Here is a 17,696-nt window from a genome sequence, read left to right as displayed (position 1 = left end):
AAAGTCTTTTTGTTTTGCTCCTGATCAGGAATTTTTGTCCCTAACACAAATCTAAGTCATTTAATAACTTCAATAAACAGACATCTTGCTGCTGTTTAGCAGTTTGTTAAAGTACTGCGTTCATGTTAGCATGTTTACTCTCAATTTTTATATGGCCTGTTGATAATTTTGCTTGTATCTTATATCAGGGCAGTTCCTAGTAATCGTGTGCAGGCAAAACATACAGAAAAAGCTTGTTCTTCTGTGTTTTTAATTTACAGAACTTAACATTAACCGCTGCGCTCTGTGCGTCGCTTTGACCTAAATTGAAGGGTGGGGGTATCTGATTGCAGGGCACAAAACAGGTCATGTTGAACACATTGACAGGAAACTGCGGCAGTTAATACACTGTCTCATTCACGGTCAGCATCACTGTAAAGGTTGAAAAATGCTTAGATTTTTAGGAAAACCCCAGATCTGTTAGATCAACAAAGAGTATGCACTGTCTATGATACAGTTCTGCATGCCTTGCATATTTTCATATGCAAGGCATACATTGTGATTATTTACAAATTGCTATGCAAAACGTAGCTGCATGGCTCTCAGAGGACACAACAGACATAAATGCACATACAGCACAACAACAGTTGAGTATGGCAACACTAATCATTTGAAAATGCCCTCATTTGTGACCAGGTCCCATACTTGGGATACATTTTTTTTTCATTTAACTATCATAAGAATAGGGATTTTGTGGCTACTTGACCCATCAATTACTACTTTATTATCACTCACAGCATGAGTAGAATGTTGTAGGTCATTAAATGTGTTGCACAAGACAATAACGTTTCTGAACTACGTTGATCAATTCTGCAAAATCATTGGGAATGGCTCCCATTAAGGGAAGCACCATCTATCAAGTTTTGCTTAAAGAATTGCGTTATTATAAGAAGAATTTGTTTTAAATCACTTCCTCTTTTTGCTGTATGTTTTTTATGTTTCACGTTTCAATTCTTTTCTTGGGTCTGCTGCATCCCTCAAAGGTAAGAAAAAATGACATTCCATTAAAAGTATACAGAAAAATAAAAAGTTTTAGAAAGCAACAATAAGGGAAGGAATGTAAAATCATAAAGACTGTTAGTCATAAAGACTAACTTGAAAACATCTTTCAATCAGAGAAAATGCATCACTTTGCCATAAAACCTTTATCATTTTTTGCCCTGTTCCTGCCTGTCTTTTTCTTCCCTCACCTCTCTCCATCTCTGTCTCCCTGTCTTTTCTTTTCTGCTCTCTCGGTTTTCCTAGGCACCTGTGCAGGTTTAGAGTTTCAGCCAAGTCCCTGAAAAATACATGCTGCGCTCCAATCTCTTAATCCACTCGGCTCCACGCAGCCACGTCACATGACACCGCCCTGGTCGTCTTGACGCCCAGACGGCACTGGAGGGGAATGATTGTTTGGTGTGTGCATGTGTTTCAGAGTTCAGTCTATTGCACAGAAAATAAGCATAAAACAGAAACTGTTTTTGTTATTTATAATGTAGTATATAGTGCTTGTTATAAAGTTCCATGCATGTTTTATTAACATGTTTGGGTTCGGTTGGTGAATACTCTATATTTAACTTGGTGGTTGGAGAGCAAGAAACAATTTCTCATTCAAATCTTTCTTCTTAGGCAATGCTGTGTGTGTATGTGTGTCTGCATGTACATTTTGGGATGATACCCTATCCCCAGCAATCAGTCTGACCTCCACTCCGGAGTGAACCATTCTCAATGATTAATGGATCTGCCTCCATGCTTGGTCGCTAAGGCAACAAGAAACCCGATAGCCCTCAGGAATTCGCTTGCTCGCCCTCAAAGTTTGGTTATGTGCGCCATTATGTGTGTACGTGTGTGTGTACGTGTGTGTGTGTGGTGGGTGGGAGACGTGCGAGGATGGAGCTGGCTGTGGTAAAGGTGACTGAAGAGGATCCAATCCAGTTAATGGGTGATTCTGTTCTGCACTTTTCATGCCTTATTTTCTTAAATTATGCTACACACTCTTGAAAGGTCCCTGGAAGTCAGTCTGAGGATTTGTGCTCAAAGTAAGTATTGTTTTAGGCTAATAATAGCATGTAAAATCACACCAGTGTCATGGGCCACCTCTTTTATGGGTAAATCAACAGTACCATTATTCACAGTTCACTAGATCATTCACATTTGTGCCTTTCTTTGATGTGGAATATTATTATTGCTGTTTCTAACCATCTTTCAGGTTGTAGATGCCAGGTGACAGCTTTACTCCATCTGAAGCAGTTGATGAGTAAAATCTATGTTGACAAGATGGCAGCTGTTCAGTTGAAGTGCTTGTTGACTATTCAACTTAACACTACATCATTGTTTTCTAAGAGCCACTTAAAAGTTTATTGATCTAGAGACCACCAGGGCTCATTAGGCAAACACTCAAGGATTGCACAGCATGCACATGCACAACTTATGTGTTCGTGCAAAACGAACACAACATTCATTAGTTTGGTTCATTTCTGCATAAGGTAACGGCAGCAACGGGAAAAATTTATTTTGATAATTGCCTCACTTATGTTCAGTCAGGCAAGTTTAATGCAGTAAAGAGGACTTACGTACAAGTGCGCTGTTGGTGTTTTTATTGGGTAAGATGTGAACAAGCCAGTAAAAGTTAGAAAAATTAGCTAAGATTATTTCAACAAGACGTAAAGAGCTTTAAATTATATTATATATATATTATATATTTTTTTAATCTCTGCAGAGTACTTTAACACCTGGTTATATGTAAATGCTCAATAAATAAAATTTGATTGACATTTTCCTAATAATCTCACAGACTGCTGGGGAAACTGAGGGACATTGGACTGCCACACTCCACCTGCATGTGGATCCACAGCTTCCTGTCAGGTCGCAGCAAAAGGGTCAGACTAAGTCAACATACATCTTCAGTCCTCAGCCTCAGCACCAGCTCTCCACAGGGTTGTGTGTTGAGCCTCCTGCTCTACACCCTCTACACCTACAACTGCCCCGTCTCTCACCACAACAACATCATTGTCAAGTTTGCAGATGACACCACAGTGGTGGTGCTCATCTCCGGGGGTGATAAGTAAGCCTATCGGGACGAAATGGAGTAGTTGGCAGCACGGTGCACAGAGAACAACTTGGTTTTCATCATCTCCAAGACCAAAGGGATAATATTTAAATATTGGAAATAGAGAATGGACATTTCACCACTGATCATCAGCGGGGACTGTGTGGAGAGGGTGGCTGACTTTCTGGGAGTCCGCATTGAGGAGGCCATGACCTTAAGTGTGAACACCTCTGAGCTGCCGAAAAAGGCCCAGCAAAGACTGCACTTCCTGAGGGTGCTTAGAAGAAATAACATCACACTTGTTGAACTTCACAGTTTCTGGTGTCTCCAAAAAGTTCACAACATCATAAATGACATTTCTAACCTATCTCATGGTCCGGTTGAGCTGTTACTGGCAATTTTTATCTAACAGCAATAGCTAAACTCAGTACAGCCGGAATGTAAAGGAGATGGAATATTGGGAATAGTGCAATCAGTATAAATGTGTGTATGCGTGTTTTTATTTTATGTTTTTAACAAAGAGCTTCTATTTTTCTGTTATGCATAAATTATTTCTTTTTCTATGCACTGGCCAGCTTTTTTTCCAATTTCATTGAACTTGTGACAATGACAGTAAAGGGTATTCTATTCTATTCTATTCTGAACTGTTTCTCCAAAAGTAACCAGAGTGGCGGATTTTTCTTTTTTACGTTGAGCTGATTTGCCAGGTGTTGACCCACTTTATTATCACCAGTGGGGATCTGGATGGAGCAGGACAGCCCTAATAGGCCTCCTCCAACATGATGTTAGCTAGGTTAAAAAAGCTTCTGTAATGTCCTGAAAACATCATTTATCATTTGTTCCTAAACATATATATTAATCAATACATCTACACTCAATAAACTCATGCCTTCATCCTGCTGGTAATGCATAACACTTTGCTGACGTGCTAAGCTAATGGTAGCATGTTAACTCGGTTTTGAAATGACTCAATTATTTAGCTTGCAGCATATTACGGTAAAGTTCAACTTAATCATGCATGGAACAAACTTGCAGAAAAAATGCTTTCTGGATTTAAGTGCTTTGCTTTGAAAGTCCTAAAATTTAAAGAGAAGTGTCATAAATACTACACTAAATAAGGCTCTGTATCTTGAGCACACCAATATGAAGAATTATACTGTGGTTGCATTATTTTTAGGAAAAGCATTATCCATATTGTTAAACTGGGCTATGATCATAAAGCAGGAAATCTGATTTAAAGTGAGATTTTTCCATATAGAGTGGAAAAGAAGCACAACATGTTGGAGTAGTAACTTTTCAGCACTGTTAATACTAGTATTTTAAATAGTCCTTTTCCTTCAGTGATGAGGCTTGCATTCATTTATTTATCCATTGGCTAAGGTCAAGAAGACTGGGCCCATAATTTGCGATACACTTGAACAATAGAGGAATAAAAAAATATACACCAGAATTATGTTGCCCTACTCGCCACTAGCTGGGAAAGTGGCAAACAGATAGTAAGTTTTCACAGGCAACACCTAATGGCTGATTTCAAAGTTGATCCTTCAGAGTTCTGAGAAGACATTTTCAGCAGTTTTTTTGTTGTTGTTTTCTCTGGGGTAGTAAAGTGATCATAAATCTCCTTAAGATAAAATGGAGTGGAGGTGAAAGGCAGCTCTGGTATGTTGTCTTTGTTTATAGATAATTAATTGAACAAAATAAAAATTAGGACGTAGCTTTGAGGTACTCCACTGTTCGAGGTAGAAGTTATTTAAGTCAAGCTCATATTTTGCAACATTTTTTCAATGGATTTTTATATTTAAAATTATATATACAAGTGACAAAAAGACATTTTATTATTTACATGAAAATACTTTGGTTGGTAGTGATTTGGAAACAAGTAGCATTACTACAGGTATTAAAACCAGAGGGTGTGAAGTAATAAAATGTCTGAAAGCAGCAGATAATCTGACACTATGACCAGATTTATTTAGATGTCTGACAATAAAACTAAAGATTAAAATTATTTTTCCGTTTGATATTCTGAGATGTTACTAACAAATACTCCTGTAACAGTGTTGACATTTAAGTGTGAGCATACAAATAAGAGAACGAGTATTGCATGAGTGCATTTGTGTGATATTATCAGGGAAATTCTGTTTGTATGTGCTGAGGGACAGACACAGCGGGGGTATCTATGACTGTGTCAGCCATGTAAACCCTGCATGACCCGATATGATGCGACCCTCATGGTCTTTCCATACGCACACACCAGCACAAATTAGATAAAAATGTTATTCTTTTGTTAGAAGCTCAAAAACAGGAGGTTTTGTGGAAAGTCAAGAGAACTGTTGCAATGACAAATGAAACCTTTATTTTTCTAAGGTTTTGTTTAAGTTGATTTATTAAAAACACTTGCAGTTTAATATAGTTTAGATTTAGAATGTGCAGATTTGCAAAAAGAGAAGTCAGATTCCATCTAGCATTATGTCTTTTGGGTTCTTTCCAAAAAAACTTAACTCAGTTCGATGTGCACTTTTGTTTTGCTCAACCATTTGGAACTGGGTTGACTGCAGGCTGCAAACTTAATTTCCTTTTCATTTTATTTATTTGTGTAGCCCTTTAAAACAGCTGACTAGGCGACAAAAGTGCGTTGCACTACATACATAAAAGGAAAAACATCAAACACCCAACAACAGGAGTAATATTAAAACAATAACACTGGAATATAGTCCCACCACACTACTGAATATCAAAAGCCTTTCTGAATAAAAACAAATTTGAGTTTGGATTTTAAAAGGCCCCTGTCAGAGGTAAAGCATAGGTCTGCAGGGAGCTGTTTTCACAGTCTAGGAGCCGCTACTGGGAATGCCTGGACACCCCAAGGTACATACTCAGTCCTTGTAACATTCAATAAAAACTGGGATGAAGATCGCAGGGATTATAAAGTCAGATAAGTAGGATGGGACCAAACCATTTAAAGCTTTAAAAACAGTAGACGTTTAAAATCTATTCTAAAACAGATAGGAAGCCAGTGTAAAGAAAACAAAACAGGTGTTATGTGCTAATCTCTGGTGGTACCCGTGGCAAGCCAGGCAGCCTGGAGAACCCTGGATGAGGCTCTGGAGGAAGCCATAGAAGCCTTGAGGACCCTTGACAAGTTTCAGGAGAGTGTCTACCTGGACACCCTTGCAGGTGAACTCAAAAACATGGACAAGATCCATACCCATCTGAACACCCTTGTGGGTGAACTCAGGAAGATGGACACGATGCATGCCCATCTGGACACCCTCATTGGCAAACTCGGAAAATTGAGCACGAGGCGTGGATACCCTTGGAGGCTGAAGCAGAGGCGTTGTGGAGAGGGATGGAGGTGAATGGCTCTTCTGAACTTCCCAATGTGATGAGCCAATGCCCTTAAATGCGCCTCAAACCCGTCTGGCGGGACAAAAATGAGCAGACCACGTGAGGACGTGGATGACATGGGTAGAGCAACTGTTGAAGTCATCCTACCATGGTGTCGGCTGCGGCGAGAGGAAGAGGTGGGTTCCTCTGTGGCGAAGGGAACAAGTGAGAAGTTGTGGCGTTGGAATCTCTGCTGCAGAGAGCTCAGCTGGAGACATGGTGCGGGCTCTGGAGCTGGAGGCAACAAGGAGGAATGGAGGTCTCAAAGCAGATGCGACTCTACCACGGTGACGTCTGCAGCGCACAGCAAAGGAAGCAGGCGGAGAAAGCTGGAGCAGTTGTGAAAGGAGTGGGCAGCCCAGTGGCGGTTCTAGACCAAATTTACCAGGGAGGCCAGGGTGGGTCCAATGTTTTTTATTGGGGGGCACAGAAAAAAAGAATGAAACTGAAAGAACTGCAATATTTCATCACTTAATATATTAAATATATTACTTGAGGCTCTGGAGATGTAGGTTGCAGACCACTGATCTAGCAGATTAAAACTGTGATCCTATTTCAATACAGCGGAAGGTAAAAGTGCAACACATTAATTTTTTATTTATTGTTAAACTGTAAAAGAAAAAAAGAAAATTGGTCCAAGGGACCAGTTAGTTACAGTTTCTGTGACAGCGCATGTCATCATAAAAAACTGATTTAGTATTATATCTTCTGTACAGGGGCCAGAACCAGTTCTACAGGGGCACTGGCCCCTGTTGGCCCCTGTCTAGAACCGCCCACGGGGCAGCCCTCTTTGCGTCAGTGGCACTGAGCTGCCTCTGGTTCCATCTCCTCCAGCTGCAATGAAGAAGACAGGACTTCCAGGTCATCAGGCACATTCCTTGGAGCCTCCTCCATCTGCTGCTGGACCCAGAGATCCATTGCACAGGCGTGGATGGACCCTAAGATGCAGACAGGCAGGCTGGAGCAGGGCAGTAAGTAGAAAAATATTGAATTAAATAAACAGAGAGCACTTACAGGGGTTGGACAATGAAACTGAAACACCTGTCATTTTAGTGTGGGAGGTTTTATGGCTAATTTGGACCAGTCTGGTAGCCAGTCTTCATTGATTGCACATTGCACCAGTAAGAGCAGAGTGTGAAGGTTCAATTAGCAGGGTAAGAGCACAGTTTTGCTCAAAATATTGAAATACACACAACATTATGGGTGACATACCAGAGTTCAAAAGAGGACAAATTGTTGGTGCACATCTTGCTGGCGCATCTGTGACCAAGACAGCAAGTCTTTGTGATGTATCAAGAGCCACGGTATCCAGGGTAATGTCAGCATACCACCAAGAAGGACGAACCACATCCAACAGGATTAACTGTGGACACAAGAGGAAGCTGTCTGAAAGGGATGTTCGGGTGCTAACCCGGATTGTATCCAAAAAACATAAAACCACGGCTGCCCAGATCACAGCACAAACATTGTATCCTGAAGGCGGTGCCGTGTATCTGGATGACAATGCACCAATACACACAGCAAGACTGGTGAAAGATTGGTTTGATGAACATGAAAGTGAAGTTGAACATCTCCCATGGCCTGCACAGTCACCAGATCTAAATATTATTGAGCCACTTTGGGGTGTTTTGGAGGAGCGAGTCAGGAAACGTTTTCCTCCACCAGTATCACGTAGTGACCTGGCCACTATCCTGCAAGAAGAATGGCTTAAAATCAAATCTGACCACTGTGCAGAACTTGTATATGTCATTCCCAAAACAAATTGACGCTGTATTGGCCACAAAAGGAGGCCCTACACCATACTAATAAATTATTGTGGTCTAAAACCAGGTGTTTCAGTTTCATTGTCCAACCCTTGTAAAGCCAGACTTGGAATGGCAGAAACAGTCAAAAACATAGGCAGGCTTGGCATGAACAAACAGGATGTATCTGCAAGTGGTAAACAGAAAGCAGAGTATTTAAAGTGGATGGCACAGGTGAAAACAAGGAGACTGATTAGCGTGAAACAGGTGGACTGAATGAAGCTGATTATGGAGGCAGTGGGTGTGGAAACAAAACCATGAATAGGCAGAACCGAGATGCAGAGACACACTAAAACAGAAGATAAATTCTTACAGAAGTAACAGGGCTAAAGTGCACAGTAAACAGAATAAATAAGAAACTAAACAGAAAAGAAATGAACCTATAACGCACCACCTGGAGAGCATAAACAATATTAGAGACCCAAAAAAACCCAAATCATGACAGAAGGGTTAGAACCAAGATGATACGAAGTTGTGTGAGGGTTTCCCAACTTACTTAGTACACATATATTTTTTATATCAAGATTTAAGCCATGTCATGTTTCCTCTTTTCACTTTCAAAGCAAACTAGTGTCTCTCTGGATGGATCAGGAACAAGGGCCATCTTTAAACAGCTGAACTTCAACTCACATTTTAAATACCATAAAGCACAATTTGTACCATCACTGAAGGATTTGCGACAAAATTGTATTTAATTCAGTTTATTCACATAGCCCGAATTCATAACAAATACTTTTTTGTTTAATTAAAATTATGTTTTCATTTAAACCTTAATAGAGGCATTTAAATAGAATTTTTAAACTTACCATCACTCCATTCTTCTCCATCAACCTTTATTCTTTCTCTGAAGCCCATCTAAAGATTAAATAATAATTTCCACCTTTCACGTTGTTCCCATCCCTTTGATGTGAAAATTATTCATTCTTTATCAAAAGTACCTGTTTCAAGTCCATTCATTCTAGCAAGCTAAAGAAAAATTCATGAAAAAATAAAAATATGCCCAAAAATGTGTTGAACGCTGAAAATTTTTTATTCAACATATTGGTATGAGTTAAAATGACAATAACAGTCAGCCAATATTTCTTTCATAATAAAACCTAATAAAACATCAAACACAAATACTTCAGACAGGTGCAAGCAGGATTAGAGAGGATGAGCTCATTCATCTGTGCTGGAAACATACTGTGAAATAAATGGATAAAGTAGAGGGAACAAACAATAGAGGATTATTTTAATACCACAAGCAAACTTGTTTTATTTATTCAGATGAGAGAGTGACATATTTGCATGTGTTTTCATTGATATGTATCTATATATTTGGCCTTAATGTACATGTCACATAGAACACTTGACATTATTTTTATTTGAATTAAGTCAAGTTCAGTTCCAGGTTTTAAATAAATTTTTTATTTTATGTTTGCAAATAAGATCCCACCTAAAGTAAAGAGTCACTGTTTTGGAGGGTATCATGTCATAAAGTAAAATAAATAATTCAAATGACTGGGGACAGAAATGACAAAAATTATTTGAACATACTTCCAATATCTATTTTTACTTGAACTGTAAACCTAATGTTATTTCCATATTTATTAATGACCAAAGCAACATAAAAAAGAATAATTTTATGTTGCTGGTACACAAACAAAAAGTAATGTTGACAATAACTTTCTAAGTATAGAAATGTATAGTATGTAGTCAGAACTGGTCCACCTAATATTCTTAAGTAATTTAGATTGTTAAAGAGTTGAGAAGTGTACTATGTGAAACATACAATTCAAGTTGTTTGTGATGATTGTAATAATTAGATGCTGCTACTGCATTTTAACAATTCCTGTTGCTTCTGTCTTAATTGGAATCACATTTCATTGACACTAAATAAATTTGAACAAATAAATAATACAGGTCCTTCTCAAAATATTAGCATATTGTGATAAAGTTAATTATTTTCCATAATGTCATGATGAAAATTTAACATTCATATATTTTAGATTCATTGCACACTAACTGAAATATTTCAGGTCTTTTATTGTCTTAATACGGATGATTTTGGCATACAGCTCATGAAAACCCAAAATTCCTATCTCACAAAATTAGCATATCATTAAAAGGGTCTCTAAACGAGCTATGAACCTAATCATCTGAATCAACGAGTTAACTCTAAACACCTGCAAAAGATTCCTGAGGCCTTTAAAACTCCCAGCCTGGTTCATCACTCAAAACCCCAATCATGGGTAAGACTGCCGACCTGACTGCTGTCCAGAAGGCCACTATTGACACCCTCAAGCAAGAGGGTAAGACACAGAAAGAAATTTCTGAACAAATACGCTGTTCCCAAAGTGCTGTATCAAGGCACCTCAGTGGGAAGTCTGTGGGAAGGAAAAAGTGTGGCAGAAAACGCTGCACAACGAGAAGAGGTGACCAGACCCTGAGGAAGATTGTGGAGAAGGGCCGATTCCAGACCTTGGGGGACCTGTGGAAACAGTGGACTGAGTCTGGAGTAGAAACATCCAGAGCCACCGTGCACAGGCGTGTGCAGGAAATGGGCTACAAGTGCCGCATTCCCCAGACCTGGGCTACAGAGAAGCAGCACTGGACTGTTGCTCAGTGGTCCAAAGTACTTTTTTCGGATGAAAGCAAATTCTGCATGTCATTCGGAAATCAAGGTGCCAGAGTCTGGAGGAAGACTGGGGAGAAGGAAATGCCAAAATGCCAGAAGTCCAGTGTCAAGTACCCACAGTCAGTGATGGTCTGGGGTGCCGTGTCAGCTGCTGGTGTTGGTCCACTGTGTTTTATCACGGGCAGGGTCAATGCAGCAAGCTATCAGGAGATTTTGGAGCACTTCATGCTTCCATCTGTTGAAAAGCTTTATGGAGATGAAGATTTCATTCTTCAGCACGACCTGGCACCTGCTCACAGTGCCAAAACCACTGGTAAATGGTTTACTGACCATGGTATCACTGTGCTCAATTGGCCTGCCAACTCTCCTGACCTGAACCCCATAGAGAATCTGTGGGATATTGTGAAGAGAACGTTGAGAGACTCAAGACCCAACACTCTGGATGAGCTAAAGGCCGCTATCGAAGCATCCTGGGCCTCCATAAGACCTCAGTAGTGCCACAGGTTGATTGCCTCCATGCCACGCCGCATTGAAGCAGTAATTTCTGCCAAAGGATTCCCGACCAAGTATTGAGTGCATAACTGTACATGATTATTTGAAGGTTGACGATTTTGTATTAAAAACACTTTTCTTTTATTGGTCGGATGAAATATGCTAATTTTGTGAGATAGGAATTTTGGGTTTTCATGAGCTGTGTGCCAAAATCATCCGTATTAAGACAATAAAAGACCTGAAATATTTCAGTTAGTGTGCAATGAATCTAAAATATATGAATGTTAAATTTTCATCATGACATTATGGAAAATAATGAACTTTATCACAATATGCTAATATTTTGAGAAGGACCTGTATTTTTTCATATGTGCTTGTCAGCATAGATAAACTTGGCTCTCCTTCCCACTGATTGTGCATTAAAATGTTGTAGGCCATACATGACTGCAAGAGCAAATGAGTAGGTTTAAGAAATAACCCAATCTATAAAATTTATTTAAAGCTCGTATCTTACAAAAAAATCCCAAGTGCTTTAATAAATAATGCAAACTGACTGACAATTTTGGGGCACTAGTTAACATGTCTTAAATGTCAGGTAGTGTGCAGAGTGCAAAGTGTGCACAGCGTGCAAACAAAAACATTGCATGGTTTGGCCATATGCATGCATCATCGCGGGTTAAATTAATCTCACTTATTATTCCTGCTTGATTGCCCATGTTGGTCTCCCATGTGAGAGCCTGAATAAATGAAAGGCAGTGAGCGGAGCATGGTTCAGTACAGGCCAGACCTCCAACCCTAATCAGGTTACATGATTAATGAGGGAGGGAAATGGGCTCATGTTGTATTAAGAAAATGTGTGTTTGAACCCAAAGCGGTGCGTATCAGCAGCCTAATGCATCAGCCATCGACTGGACACCTGAGATCCAGGGTCTGCTCTGCTGTTAGCTCCATCCCAGCGGAGACGTGCTGCATCGATTCTCCTAAAACTCCCACTCGTTCACTCGCTTTCTTCCTGCTTCCCGTTTTTTTTCTGGTCCAGTCTCTTTACTTTGTGTCCTTCTAGACATTTCTCGCATTTCTTTCACACCTCCTTGGTGTAATACCCACTAACTCACCTCATTTTTCACTTTTTTCCCATATCTGTCCTCCTCTCATCTTACTGGGTTTCTCCACTTCTCTAACAGTTTCTTTGGGTTTGCACACATCGCACAATAGAAACAGTGTCTTCTGCGTCTGTTATTTTGCTTCTGAATGATTTAGGCTCATTTCTGGCATCACATTGATGGCCTGCACTCAGCTTTCGCAGCTGAAACGCTGAATTGTGATTCAATCTCTGAGACTCGCTGCCCTTTGGGCTCATCTGATATATTAGCTTCCTTGCACCATCCAATAAAATAGCATCCAGTGCATCCAAGTTTGGGAGCCATACTGTAGATTTAACAAGACCAGGTTTCCATAATAAGACAGAGGTTCATTCATTATTCATGTCTTTGTTTTCCCACAGAATATTGTACAAAAAAATATTAGAAGTAAAAATATAGCTCACTCCTTGAGCATCAAAGATATTTAAGCAGAAACCTCAGAGAGGCCTACATTTTGGTGTAGCTTTGGTGTTATTACTGGGAGCCAATTAGACAGCCTCCCTTGGTACTCTGAAGCTGGCTGCATCTTGACACACTCTGAGGAGGTGAGTTGTTATGTGCACAGTAGCTGCAGTCTGCAGCACACACACACAGTAACTGATGAGTGATTAGTCTACATTCAAACACAAAGACAGTTAAACCACAGCTCTGGTCAGAGTAAACAGGCAACCTTGGAAAAAATACTGGTAGATGCTACAAAATACAAAAATACGAAAGACAGAAAGCTTGCCGTGCAGCAAGAAAACAATCCTAAAATACAAGCAAAACTACAATGCGCTGGTTTACATCAAAGCACATTCATGTGTTAGAATGGCCCAGTCAAAGTCCAGACCTAAAAACTGAAAGGTCAGTTAACAAGATAATGACTCATGGAGGCCAAATCTTTATTTGTGAAAAATGTAAAAATTATTCAGTTACAGGGTACTCTGTGTTTATGTCTCTGAAGTTTGTGGTTACAGTAAAAAAAAAAAAAAACGTGAAAACATTGGAGAAGTGTGAATACTTTTGTAAGGGGCTGTAGTGTTCATCCATCTAGCCAGTGACAGAATATCATCTGAAACCAGAATGAAATAATCTTATGAAACAGCCAATGTGGAGACGGGTCTCTTTGTGGTGTAATTTGCTCCAGACTGAAACCCTAGGTCATGTGAATATGCCAGATTTATGAATAATCAGAGAGCACTCAGTGTTTGCCCTCCTCAACTCAACCATCATCTCAAATGAGAAAGTTTACTCTGAAAACTTTAGTTACTGCTTCTAAGAAAGGAAACGTATGAGACGCCCATTAAATCCAAATAACCCCGGGCTTAGAGAATCAAAGCAATAAAGCACATTTGATAAATAAATAAATGAATGAAATGAAAATTATAGAGTCAAATCAGAGCAATGTGAGGGAGACCACAAAAAAACCCTGAGATATGGAAACTAACCTGCAAAATGTAGACAAACAATTACCGTACCAATTCATCAGTAAAGATGATTCACCGTTGCAGCATGCTGAAGTACACACATGCATGAACACATGTAAATCCAAATATAAACACAAGCAGAGACACAGAATCTCACTGTGAATCCTGTAGGACAGTAAGGAAAATATCAATGCTTTGAAAGTATTACCATATTTTCATCATCATCCCCCCCCCCCCCCCCCACCCCCACCCCCCCGCTGCTATAATTTTCTCTGCTGTCAAACAAATCAAAACGCCAAGACCAAACGGAGGCTCAGATTTTCCACTGTCAGGTTCACAAACGCAGCGCTCTTACAAAACGTGTTCTGTGCAGAAAGACAAGGACCTGTGTGTGTTTAAATTACTTACAGCGAATGTTTGTACAGATGACCTGCTGGTTTCCAACTTAGGGAGAACACCTCGAGTCTGTGTTTTCACTCATATCTAAAATATTAATAATTTAAAAGTTATTTTGTTTCCAAAACAAGCCAAGGTACAACATACAGTTTATTGCAACTTTAATGCTTAACCTTAATTAAATCTGAAAAGACTCACAAAGAAAAGGGATGGCAATTAGAAAAGTTTTAGTGATGTGAAATTACATGGATATTTCTTTGGCGCCTGGACCTGGGAGGAAGACATGAATGCTGAGAATGACATGAGTTAAGATGAACATTTGTAAGGTTTAGATTTAGAGATGTCTTCCCCCCGATCCGACACTGGTGGTGGATTGGCGGCCAGGGAGCGAGGAAGCCGGGAGGAGATGGGAAGGAAGATGATGGAGGTGGGGTGGAGGAGGGATGATCTCAGCTAACAAGAGAGGATGAACACCGCTGAAGGTACTTTAAAAGCAAGGCGTAGGAAGGTGATTGGATGGAGAGTCAGGTGGACAGGATGCTGATTGGAAGGCCGGGAGACGCACAGAAGAGTCGTTGGAAGGTGGAGGTGGTGAAGGTGAGTCTTTCATTCTGAATTTTCGTCTAAACTCCATTAAATTCCCAAAATACTTATTTATGAATAATTTGATGTTACTAGAGGTAACACAGGGACATTTTAGTCTTTAGTCTACTTCTCAGTACTGCTTTCCTTTATATCCTTCCCTGCCACACCCTATACAATGTCACAGATTCCCAAAAAATGTTGAAAACTTTTAAAACTTTGAAAAACTTGACTTTGACTAGGCCCTTCCAATGAATAAACATGCTTTGAGGGTTGTCCTGCTGGAAGCTCAACAACTATCCCAGTCTCAAGTCTTTCGCAGCCTTCAACAAGTTTTTAACCAGGATTATGCTGTATTCAGCTACATTCATGTTATAATTCAGTTTCCTTACTCTCTGCCAGGGAATAGCATCAATACAGCTTGATGCTGCAACCACCATGTGTCACCAAGGGATTGGTGTGTTACAGCATACGGCCAAATCTTTGCAGTTGTGTCATAATCCATTTTCAGAAGATGGATTTAACGTGGCTACATGAGATTGGCTGCACTGGATTTTATTTAGGGTTGTCAGAGGAAAGGGGAGTGAATACATTTGCACACAATGTTTTCAACTTTAACCTGGTAAGACATTTTTTAAAACTTTATATTTTCTTTCTTTTCACAATCATGCACTCATTGTTGGTCAATCACATTTAATCACATTAAGATAGATGGATGTCCGTGGTTGTAACATGACAAAATGTTACATGTTAAAAGTTCTAGGGGTATGAACACGTTACAAGGCTTTGTAATGACAGAGAAAAAAGAAGTCAAAAGATGAAGCAAGGGTCGACTTCATTTCCCAAACAGGATTGCCAGGCTATCCGCTGCTTTCTGGTTAAGTTTCCCCTCAGAGCGCCATCCGTCATCAGAGGGGCAGAGGTCAGGAAATTCATCAAAACAGTTTGTGCAATGTGAGGTACACAAAAGAACCTCTCAGGATTAGAGGCCTTTAGCTGTGTTTATGACAGCCTACATTAAGGCCTATACCGTCGTCACCTGTCAAGGCCTGCTTGGTGTGAACTAATCAACCATTCCGATGAGCTGAAATGGCAAACCATCAGATAAATAGCTCTTTGTCTCTTTATTGCAGATTCTCACACAATGATCAGAGGGTACTGAATTGCATGTTGGTAGTTTTTCCCCAACTCCTGTTTCCATGTTACTACAGAATGAGGGCTTGCTAGACAAATTAGAGGAAAGCTACACAATTTTATGGTCAAAAATTAGTTTATAAACTGTGAAATGTAATTATGATGTGAGTTCTTTTAGCCAAGCTTGCAAAGTAGTTTATGTCAGTGTTTATAGATTTATAGATTACATTTAGTATGAATAAAACCTGCAAAAGCATCTGTTGTATGAAAAAACAATATATTATATATATATATATATATACATATATATATATATATATATATATATATATAAATCTGTGAGTGTCACTCATTGCCATCATTGTTTTCTATATTTTTTGTACAGAGGTTAGCAGAGTGACAGCATATTTAAGCACATGGTGCTTATCCACAAGCTATGAGTGAAGTCTATTGTGTTTGACGCGGGTTGATTGCAAGACAGCTGGTATTGAAGATAAACTTCCCTCAAGCATCCAAATGCCATGTTTAGCAGATTATTTTGGTTTTTATGATTTCTTTAATATGGTGCCCTTTAGGGTTTGTTTGTAAAGCCCAGCCAAATGTGTGTTTACCATGAATTTGCCACAAAGTTCAGTTTATATGCTGCTCTGTAGTGAGGGATGTTGAACTGCCAAAACATAGAGCAGACGTCTGTCTACCGATGGATCGCACTGGATCCATTAGCCAGTGTTTGGACACCTGTAAGGGCTGGGGCTCGATGAGGACGGCTGTCAACGAGGGGCTTCGGTACATCGAGAGATTATCCAAACAGTGGGACCTTGGCTAATAAAAACAAGCCCCCCTGTTCAATGCATTAGCGCTGTATTAGCACTGAGAACGGGGACTTCAAGGTCCGACTGATGCAACCCTCCAGAGCTGTTAAAGGGATTTTCTGTAAATAATTTGTGATTTATTACAAAATCTATTTATTAGACTGGAAACGGCAGTGTTTCCATCACTTAGAGGAGGTGAGGAAAGGATATAGTTTTGACATATACATAAAAACCTGTTAATCATTAATAGGTAAATAAAATGTACAAACCGAGGAACTTTAGACAGTTGTATGTGAAAACCTCTTACTAAGCAATGGTTTGTTTCATTTTTCCTATTTCTTATATCGTATTTCTCATCCAGAATTTCAGACACCTGCAGTTACAAAAACAATAGAATAGAATAGAATAGAATAGAATAGAATAGAATAGAATAGAATAGAATAGAAATACCCCTACCCCTTATTGTCCCACAATGGGGGTATTTAGGTGAACCAGGGGTAAAGTGAGAGAAACCAACTAAGAGACTGAACAATCAACGCAAACTAACAACATAGGGAAAAAAAATACTGTAAGAAATAGCATATTCTATTTCAGGGAAATGTCCAACCGAGTAGGTTAATTTTCTAGATTTTCTAGGTTTTCATTCTAGGTGATAGTTAAAAAAATCTACAAAAAGTTCCTGAATATTTTGCATAAAATACAACAACAAAATACTATTTAAAAGAGTATAGAAAAGCAGTTCAAATAGAAGCAGGGATGTAATCAACTTATAAAATTTGAGATTGTTGGGAGCACTGATAGTTATAAACTGTTCCAGCTTCTGGGGGTACCTGCAATAGCCCTCCTCTGTGCACCC

The 17,696-nt window shown here is 39.4% G+C and overlaps 1 long non-coding RNA gene across 1 annotated transcript; it reads left to right on the top strand.

Annotated features, from left to right (window-relative positions):
• Positions 1–565: 565 nt before the first annotated feature.
• Positions 566–3,702, top strand: LOC124859377. The gene is made up of 2 exons (XR_007036077.1): positions 566–2,060; positions 2,816–3,702. It is a non-coding gene; the product is annotated as an uncharacterized LOC124859377 (long non-coding RNA).
• The last annotated feature ends 13,994 nt before the right edge of the window (positions 3,703–17,696 follow it).

Source organism: Girardinichthys multiradiatus, chromosome 22 (genome assembly GCF_021462225.1).
Source record: "Girardinichthys multiradiatus isolate DD_20200921_A chromosome 22, DD_fGirMul_XY1, whole genome shotgun sequence".
NCBI lineage: Eukaryota > Metazoa > Chordata > Actinopteri > Cyprinodontiformes > Goodeidae > Girardinichthys > Girardinichthys multiradiatus.
The sequence above is the reverse complement of the archived record's forward strand: the minus strand, read 5'-3'. Positions and strand labels throughout refer to the sequence as shown.